General features: G+C 38.0%; 1 long non-coding RNA gene across 1 annotated transcript in view; it reads right to left on the minus strand.

Moving 5' to 3' along the window:
• LOC114458376 (uncharacterized) overlaps nucleotides 1-8,641 on the minus strand; it is a 9,450-nt gene extending 809 nt beyond the window's left edge. The window contains exon 1 of the long non-coding RNA XR_003673034.1: nucleotides 8,517-8,641. This is a non-coding gene — a long non-coding RNA (uncharacterized LOC114458376). The remainder of the gene's footprint in view (nucleotides 1-8,516) is intronic.
• Nucleotides 8,642-9,905: the final 1,264 nt, after the last annotated feature.

Genomic DNA, 9,905 nt, shown 5'->3' on the forward strand with positions numbered 1-9,905 from the left:
AAGAATATGAATTCACTCAAGCACATCTGTAACCTTTGCACACCCAGAAACACAATATATTATGACTGTAAATATCATGTCTGCTATTAAAAACTGTATATTACAATAATTAGCATATTAGCACACACTTAGCTATAATAAAGCTTGTCATCTGTAAACCCTTCTAGAAACCAATGATCACACAATGTGTTGCCTGTTATCTCACGCTACGAGGGTGACTATTGTTGGAATTGTCCCTGTATAAATAAAGTTTCATTGAAATAATATGTGACCTTTGACAATAAACAGTGGTTACAAATATCAAACTACTTCTGTGTAACTCTATTGTAGTCCAGTCATCACATTTATAAACTATCTTAGTCATCTAGGATCTGTGCACCCTCAGAAATCAGCTGCTCACATTATTTTGACCTGAAATGATCTGATTTTCCACCGTTTGTAATTCTTCTCCAGTCTGCATTGACTCCTCCCACCAGAGCATCATGTTTAAGGGAAGAAGAAAATGAAAATGGATGATTTATTATTCATTTTATTTATGAGTTAAAAAATGCAGTTATCTTCTGAAAATGAAAAATTATTTCTGTTAATGGATTTTAAATTGAATTATGGTACAGATATACTTCCATAGTTTATACAGTTGACGTAGCGTTCTTATTCTCTATTACAAGTTCACAGTTGTTTTTGTTTGCAATGCCTTTGAATAAGTTGTTTTGTGCCTGACTTGGCTAGCTACGCCACAAGTTTTCCCTCAGTGTCCTTAGGTCTCACATGTTAGATGGACCTTGAACTGAGACATGTTTGAATACTTTACATTGTAGTGTTGCACAAATGTTTGATCATTTTGTTTTTGCCTTCTTCACATGACAAATCACAGCACTTTATACAGCAGCATATTATGTGTTTTGTTCATTTCTATTTGTTTTGCTTTAAAAAAAAGTCTTAAATTGTCTTAAATTTGACATAAAAAGTGTGCAGCAACCACTGTTTCTGGTGTACGGTTCATACTGTTAATAAATGTTGATGTACTCATACTGTTAGGGTTTAGTAGTTTAGTACCCAAAACAGACACAAGACAGGAGTTAAAGTTGACAATTTATTTTTCTCAGTTCCAGCAATGCAGGTCTCAGGGTCCTTGGAGTCTTCCCCACACAGGCACTAGGAGCACAGGAGATGAAGGTAAGTTTCAGGTTATCAGAAACAGATGAGTGTAGTAAGTCACTTAGTAGCCGACTGCCAAAATCACCATCAAGCTGACGGAACAATCTGGCAGAGTCTGTCTGGAGAGCTGGGTCTTTCACTGCAGCAGCTTGATTGCAGATGGCCAACAGGTGAGTAGCTCCAGCAGACTCCACCAATCACACAAGCAGGGAAGAAAAGGGAGGGGTGAACACAGGAGGACCAAAGTCACACCCAGGGGCGTGACACATACTCCTGGTTGTGATTCTGATAAGATGTTTATTCTAAGAACAAAAACTGGTTTTAAGGTTTTGGATTTAGTTTTAATATAGATTTAGGTTTATTTCAAAAAATGAGTCAACTTGTATCAAGAAACAGCTTAATCATTTTTCATTAATACTGAGTCATTTTTTACTTAGATTATTGTTTTCTTCTTGTTCTGAAGCTTTAATTTGCAAAAATTAAAAGAAAACAAAACTTTTTTTATCAAGAATTATTAGCTTATAGTCAGTATATTTAACTTATTATTGTGCTGTAGGAAGTTTGATTTTCAGTAGTTTAATCTAAAATTCTTCCATTTCTGCTTATTTTAACCCTTTAGAATACTTATCAGGACCTTCTTATTTTAAGATTTAACATCTTTTTTTCAAGATTTCTTATTTAGTAAATTTAACTTGCTGCATGAACAGATAATGTCTCTGTTTTAAGAATTCTCCTCAAATGTAGTGTTTTTTTCTTATATTTTATCTTTAATTTGCAGCAAAGTCTTTGTTTTAAGATCAAATAGAGAGCAGCAGCTTTTCTGGGACAGTCCACAACAACATTAACTATGATATTGGTCAACAGATGAACTCCTCTGTCCTGTTGGTTAGGACAACGTGTCTAACAATAAAAGCCCTTCATCACAGAGCTTCATTTGGACATTTCCTGATTAGCAATCATTAATTAGCTTTAGGTTTGGACCAGACGTGGGCCACATAATACTCAGTCTAGTATTGGCCACACCCCAAAGTAAACGCTCAAAATGAAGGAACAACACACAAAATATTAGCAAAACTGAACAAAAGGACAATAAAAGTACACAAATGTACTGCACAGTTTCACAAAATGACCATAAATATGCACAAAAAATCTAGAAAATACAACAAACAAACATGAATAAGTCACTAAATACAAAAGAAGAAGAATACACAAAGACCCTGTCCTCTGAAGCTGGATTTCCTCTTCTCTCTCTAACTTCCTGCATTTAATCAGTGTGTGCTGTACTCAGACTCTGGATAACTTCTTACCAGGCTAAATCACCATGGTAACTTAGGCTGAACACCTAACCTGGTCTGTAGGTGTTATATTGTATTATAGTGCATTATTCTAAATGGTAAAATAGGTTCTATTGTTTTCAATGGTTTGTTGTGTCACAGAAATGCATTGTTTTGTCTTGATATTTAAAATTAATACATGTTAACCACAACATTAATTATAATTAAATTCAGTACATCTACATGTCTGCTATATGTTGTCACCACTAAAATGTAGTATTTTTTTTCTAGATCATCACCAACTCAGGTTGATCCAGGCTGATTAAAACCATCCCATCTGAGCTGAGACATGAACTGATCCATTTATTCACACATTAGTTCTTCTAATGTCTTTAAACACTTTTATTGATACACACAGACCTGGTCAGAGCAGGTTACACTCCCAGTTAAGATCATGGAAAATAACATTTGCTCCATCTCAGTATCTAGTTTAGACTTTTTTTAGACCTGTGTCCTGGGTATGATGGGTTTATGAGGTGAACAGTACTCAGCCATGTTGGGAAGTCCAGAAATCACACAGCATCTCACCCAATCATACTTACTGTGGTTCATGCCAGAAAATACCACAGTCCAAGTATTTGTATTGTAGTCATAGCACTCAACAATTCTGTTTTCTGTGCTACAAGAGACAACAAAGATCTGCTTGTTCATCACTGCAATGTCAAAGTAACTGTGTGTGTGGACCATTTCAGGGACATCGTACCAGGTGTTGGTCACTGGGTCATAAGCCTCAGCAGACCTCAGACGTCTGGACCCATCGCTTCCTCCAACTGCAAAAATGTGGCCCATATATGCAACGACTCCAAGTTTATACCGATGTGTTTCCATGGGAGTGATCAGTGTCCACTGGTTGGTGTCTGGGTTGTAATACTCAGCAGTATTCAGTACTCTATTACTCCATCCTCCACATATGTAAATCTTGTTGTTCAGTGTGGTGCAGCTGGCGTAGCTCCTCCCTTCATTCATTGATGCAATGAACGTCCACTGGTTGATGTTGGGCTGGTAGCGTTCAGCAGTTCTTCGTGAGGTACCATCATCCCTGTAGCCTCCCATAGCGTAGATGTATCCCTTTAGCTCAGTAACACTCACAAAGCTCCGTGACTCCTGCATTGGTGACATCTCCTGCCAAGTGTGTGTGACTAGGTTAAACCTCCACACTCTGTTACAGGGGTCGGTCCAACTTAAAACACCACCCACAATGTAGAAGCATCTACCAAGGAAGACAGTGCTGTAGAATAGTAAGTGAGTCATGGAATCTTCCAGACTAGGATGAGTGTGAACTGTGATCCAGCTGTTAGTTCTGTAGTCAAAGGCCTCTATAGTCTTAGAAAATATTCTAAACATCAGTAAGACGGCGTTTGGCAAGCGACGGCAAAACAAGGTGTTGCTGATCCCAGACTCAGAGCAGAGTAACGAAGATTGAGACATGACTTTAAGGGTATCAGAGACCAAGAGGTGGGACTCAGGGTTTGTTTTTACCACATCATTGTTAAGCACATTGTCTGTGATGTAACTTTTGTCCATCAGCCCCAGTCGTACCTTTGGTAACAGAGTAGAAATGGCTCCCTGTCGTTCCTCAGGCATGTGGTTTATCCACCTTAAAACACTTTGATAAACTGTGCTCTCCTGGGTCACAGTAAGGTCATCCTGACTCAGGATATCAGCCAGCTCCTGCTCCGCAAGCTGCAAAAACTCTTCACAGAGTGAAACTTCCTCAAAATTCTCACAGATAAAGTGAAAGGCCTCATACTTCAGTTGAAACAAAATGGGAATATACCAGATTTTAGTAAACTGCCACAGCCCGATGCATTTTTCTGGACAGAGATGATCCTTCAGAGCTTCAAAGCATGTTTGTTCCAGACTCTTTACATGAACTGATGCACTTCCATCATTAGATCAAAAATATAACTGTTGTCAGAGTGACAGAGATTAAGTAAATTCACTGAGTCCAAGGAGTTTGTGGGTTATTGTGTCTCTCTCAGAAGGTTGTCCCTCATTAAAGAATACTCAATGTGCTGAGTCCTTTGATGTGCGACCAGCTCCTGATGATGTCATCAGCAGTGTGTGATGATGTCACAGTGAAATTCACACTGATATTCCTTCTGCTGGCTCCTGATTGGTGGATGCCATGACAGATTCTGTGTTCTTTGATATCTGTGTGTGTGTGTGTGGGTGGGGGGGGGTCTCAGTGATGCATCATCACTTGAACTTCAGGAAATGCTAATATTCTAGCTTATTATTAGTTTGAAGCCCACAGTTTGAAACATGCAGACAGTTGAGATCAGATTACCTTATTGGTGACCCAGCATACCCAATACAGAACTGCTCATGAAACCATTTTCAGACACAGGCAGACTGACCCCTGAGCAGCGCACGTACAACTACAGACTGAGCAGTGCTCGATCTGTGGTTGAAATGGCTTTTGGGAGACTAAAAGGTCGCTGGAGGTGTCTCCTATAAAGAAATGACTGTAAGCTAGAGCTGAGCAAGAAGATGGCGACGGCCTGCTGTGTTCTCCATAACATATGTGAAGAGCATGGGGACAACTTCATTGAGGGGCGGACTGCCGGATTTGAACACAATCAACCTCCCGTCCAACCACTGCCCGACACTGGCAATGCAGAGGGGGCTGACATCAGGGCAGCCTTGATACAGTATTTCAATCAAGCAGAATAACCCAATTGGTTTGTGATGTGGCTGGAAATGTTATCTGTACAGCTTTGGGAACCAAAGAAATTGATATGTGTATTTATTTCCATGAATGTAATTGTCTTGTTCATCTGAAATAAAGAATAATAATAAAGGGTAATGTCTGTTTTTAAATACATTTAAAATGACAATCCAATACTGTTTTATTCAACAAAGGGGTTGGGACCTTCACTGCCTGAAATGTCCACAAATAAAATGCAAAGACACGAAAATTACATTTGCTATATGTTGTAACAAACATTTAAGCTTTCCATCAGGGCCTTAAAGATTAGAGTACAGGAATTAAAGAGTGACAGAATAAAAAAGTAAGAGCAATAACATTATATACATATAAAAAACAATAGTGACAATATATCTGAGCTGGTGCATATTGTTTAGTTGTATATGTGACAGTATAACAACATCTAAAACTAATTTCTGAGAAAGAAAATCTGGTTACCATAGATTTGTGATTGTACTGTAAACTACAACTACATTTTTAACTGACCGGTATGTACATATATTATTACTATAATATACATCTGTGAATATAAAATACGGAACACTTTGAATGTCAGGTTAAAAGAAATTCTAAACATAATCCAGCTGATGCAGACCTAGACACAATTTACCATATGTGGGTCAATGTCATCACAGCAAAATTAATAAAACCATATCATTCACAAGGAAGGAGTGGTAGTAATGTACGGTGGCTGGGAAGTGTCAGGTGAATGCATTTACAGAAACGAACACAAATGCAAACAGGTCACAACACGAATGCAAACCGGCCACAACGGAAGTGTTTCAGACGGACCGGTATTACAGACGGACGGGTATTATGATATGATAGACTGATATGAAAAATATAAGAGTATCCTCATCAACTTTCACTTACTTTCATACGCGTTTCGATGTCTTCTTCTTGTTCTTCTCTGTTCTGGTGGGTTAAAAACATCCGCCAGAAACGTGTCCGTCTGTAATACCGGTCTGTCGGAAACACTTCCGTTGTGGCCATTTTGCATTCGTGTTGTGACCTTTTTGCATTTGTGTTCATTTCTTTAAATGCATTCACCTGACACTTCCCAGCCACCGTAGTAATGACATATGTACGCATTTAAAGTTAATATTTACTAAACTACTGTCTCTATATTTTACATTATATTGTGAGAATTGGTAATATTCAGCAACGGTTTGAAAACTACATATATGACTTGTAAGTAACTGCATTTTCTACATGTGAAGAAGAAGACTAGTAAAACTAAATATGAAAAATGTCCTTTGAAATTAGAGAGAAACTCACATCATTTCAAAAAAACTTTTATTTACAATATTATACAGTATGTACATGTTCTCAGGGGGGAAAAGCACATTACTTCTTCCCCTGCTCCTCCATCAGGAGCTATAATGTTTGATCCCTGGGCGTCCATGTTCGTTAGGCTCTCCAGAATCACCTTTGAGAGTTGACGGTCCTCCCTGCCTTCCAACAGAAACACTTGGTCAGACTTCTCCATATATTGGAGGACTTCTCCAATCGAGACCCTCTTCCTCTTACCTAAACAAAAAGCATATGGGAAACCATCATCATCAAAACTTTATTTCAGACACATAATGATAGGTCCATGCAGACAGAACACAACAGACATAAACAAGTAAGACATTACTGTTAGTCATTACTAGTAGATTTCAGGATGAGTTCAAATACAGGATTGTTAGTTTGTTTACTTAGTATCTTACCCATGGCAGCCGCTGACAAAGCTATTGACGAGCTAGCAGAGGGGCTTAATGATAAACATTCTCACAACTAGCTAACAGCATTCAAACTTACCGGGTTCTGTTGCCGTTTCCTCTCGAGCACAGCCGAGCACAATGCCCCGGTCGACAACATTGGCTGGGCGGTCCCCAAGCACAGCATTCAACATTTCTAAATGTGGGCTGACCACCCTTCCACTGCCGCTGCGCCCAAGCTCTCGCTTCTGGTCACGGAAGTCCTTTTTGAGTTTCTTCAACTTATTTAAAAGTTGGTCGACTGTACGGGTGTACCCGGCGGCCGCCATCTCCCGCTGCAGACCCTCAAAGATCGGCTTGTTCCGCGTGGCAGAGTTGAGCTTCTCCTGTACCTCCTCGTTACTCCACAGCACCACAAAGCACTGTGTTTCCGCCTCGGACCATTGCTGCTTAAGATGTTTACTATCCATTTCGGCTTTTCTGGGTATCACGCGGTATGAACTCCAGTCGAGTCGAAAGAAAATGGCTGACCTTCGTTTCTTGCAAGACATTTATAGCCCCGCCTTCGGAGGGTCCCTTCCTCCCGCCCACTTCAGATCTGGCCTGTAGACCAGAATCTATGCGGGGTGAGCGTAGCCCCGGTTTTTGGCTGCAAGAGCTGGAGCTATGTTGGTGGAAACAGAATGGCCCGGAGCCAAAACACACGATAGACAGCAATAATGGGCAAAATGTCTTTGTGTGAAATATATCTGAATAAAAGAAAATGATTTAGTTAAATTAAAATGTAATTATTTAGTGATGTGTTTGAAGTTTGTGTTTTGGAGCTATAATGTGAGAAAAAGTTTGTCCAATGTGTAAATCCAGCAAAATGTACTTTTAGTGTATCTAAAGACACAACAAGACCTATGTGTGTGTGTGTGTGTGTGTGTGTGTGTGTGTGTGTGTGTTGTGTGTGTGTTGTGGTGTGTGTGTGTGTGTTGTGTCTCTGTCTTTCTGTAGTTGAGGGCAGTGGGCCACCTTTTTAGTGCCAGAGATAGACACGTTTTATCACAGCAAGGACTGCAGACCAATGTTTATGTGAATCAGAGGACCACATTTTAAAAGTCAATGTCGTCATCATCTGATCATCAATACATTCAAGAACAAAACTGGTTTTGTGTGTGTGTTCTTTGCTTTGTGTATTTTTGTTGTTTTGTTATTGTTGTGTATATTTTTCTGTCATTTTGTGCACTTGCGTTGGGAGGTGCACAAAAATGAAGGAATGACACTCGAACACCTGAATTTATTGATTTTGATTTTAATTAATTAATGTTGTTTTATTTTATTAATAATTGTACATTCTTACAAAGCTTTTATACAGATGCCTTTGTGGAAAATAAATAAAGTTGTAATTGTGGTAGATTTGGTCTCTTCCTTTTTAAGTTTCTACATGAGATGTTTATGTATGCAAGGGACCCGTACCAAGATTTATTACCAAAAATAAACATTGTACTTGAGTACAATTTAAATCAAGTAACAGTAACTTCTTCTACTTTAGTAAATATATCAGCACTCTTTATACCTCAGTGTTTCACTTATAGTGACCCGTGTAGCAGTGAGTAACGTACTTACTGTAAATAATCAGGCTGACAGACGAGTGATGAGAGATTCATGGAAAACAGAAAAAAAAGAAACAGGAGGAAAAATTAGTGAAAAGAGCTTTTGTGAATTTTTTTCTGTTTTTTGTGAATTTTTTTTTAAATGATCAAGATACTTGGAAATCTGACGGGAACATCCATTTTATGGCGACTCCTGCTGCACGCTCTGACTCTGTACCCATCACCGTTATTTTCATCAGTCTGTTGATCGTATCTATAGCAACCACGGGTGGAAAGAGAACAGAAAAAGTCTACTTAAGTAGAAGTACTGTTACTTTGATGACATTTTACTTAAGTCGAAGTAAAGTTACTAATCAAGTAAAAGTAAAAAGTTGATCATTTAAAATGTACTCAGAGTAAAAGTTCTCTCCCATGCAATAAAAAAGTACAAAAATGTGTATAAAGATCAAACTAGGTTCCTTTTTATTATTATTATTATTAGAGAACATTTCAAAATAATGTGCATGAGAACAAGACATGGTGTGGCTAACCTGGATAAATAAAACAATTCAATGAGGTAAGTGTTTGTGTCAATACATCCAATGTGTCAGAGCATCCAATAAAACATTTTCTAGTAAGAAAACTATTCCTATCTTTAGGAATCTCTGAAAGCAAGAAATGCTGACAGTATGTTCTATAAAGTCTATAAAACGTTCTAGGTGGAATGTCAAAAACTTAGTATTTATGCATTTAAAACAAACTGTCTCATAAACAGATTACATTGATTATGCATAAACATCAAAGAAAACATAAATAAAATGCTTAATGAAATGATGAGGTAATAGTGCTTGTGTCAGTGCAGACATTTACAGTAACAGAACCAAGCTCAGGTAAGTGTTTCACCACTTCAACAAAGTGGATGAAAGACGTACGACCCCTTATTCTAACGTAATATCTGAAAGCTATGATTTACACAGATGGCAGTAGAACCCATCTGGTGAATCTCCCACGATGGAACCTGGAAGTAGAACCCGTCTTGTGCCTCGTGCTGGTGTCCATGGACAGTCACATACTGACCAACTTGTAAATAAAAATAAAAAATGATTGCATTTCATATTTCTGACCATCATCTCTGTCGTTTAATGTAGAAAATTAAGTGTTGGACATTTTCTGATATCAGCAAAAGCTAATGTTATCTCCCAAGAACAGCATGCTTTTATATCTGAAAACAAAATAGAATTTTGTTAATCTTACATTTCATTTTTTTAATCCCAGTTTGAAACCTAGATTAAGGAGTTTAGCCAACAAACAGTATTTCCTGTTTTTATTTTTCTCTAGAGTAAAAATCAGAAATGTTAATTTTTGTTTAACAATCTTTAATATCACTTGTTTAGTTTCATGTTAATGTTTTTATGTATTAACA

The sequence above is a fragment of the Gouania willdenowi genome, unplaced genomic scaffold (genome assembly GCF_900634775.1).
Source record: "Gouania willdenowi unplaced genomic scaffold, fGouWil2.1 scaffold_10_arrow_ctg1, whole genome shotgun sequence".
Lineage (NCBI taxonomy): Eukaryota > Metazoa > Chordata > Actinopteri > Blenniiformes > Gobiesocidae > Gouania > Gouania willdenowi.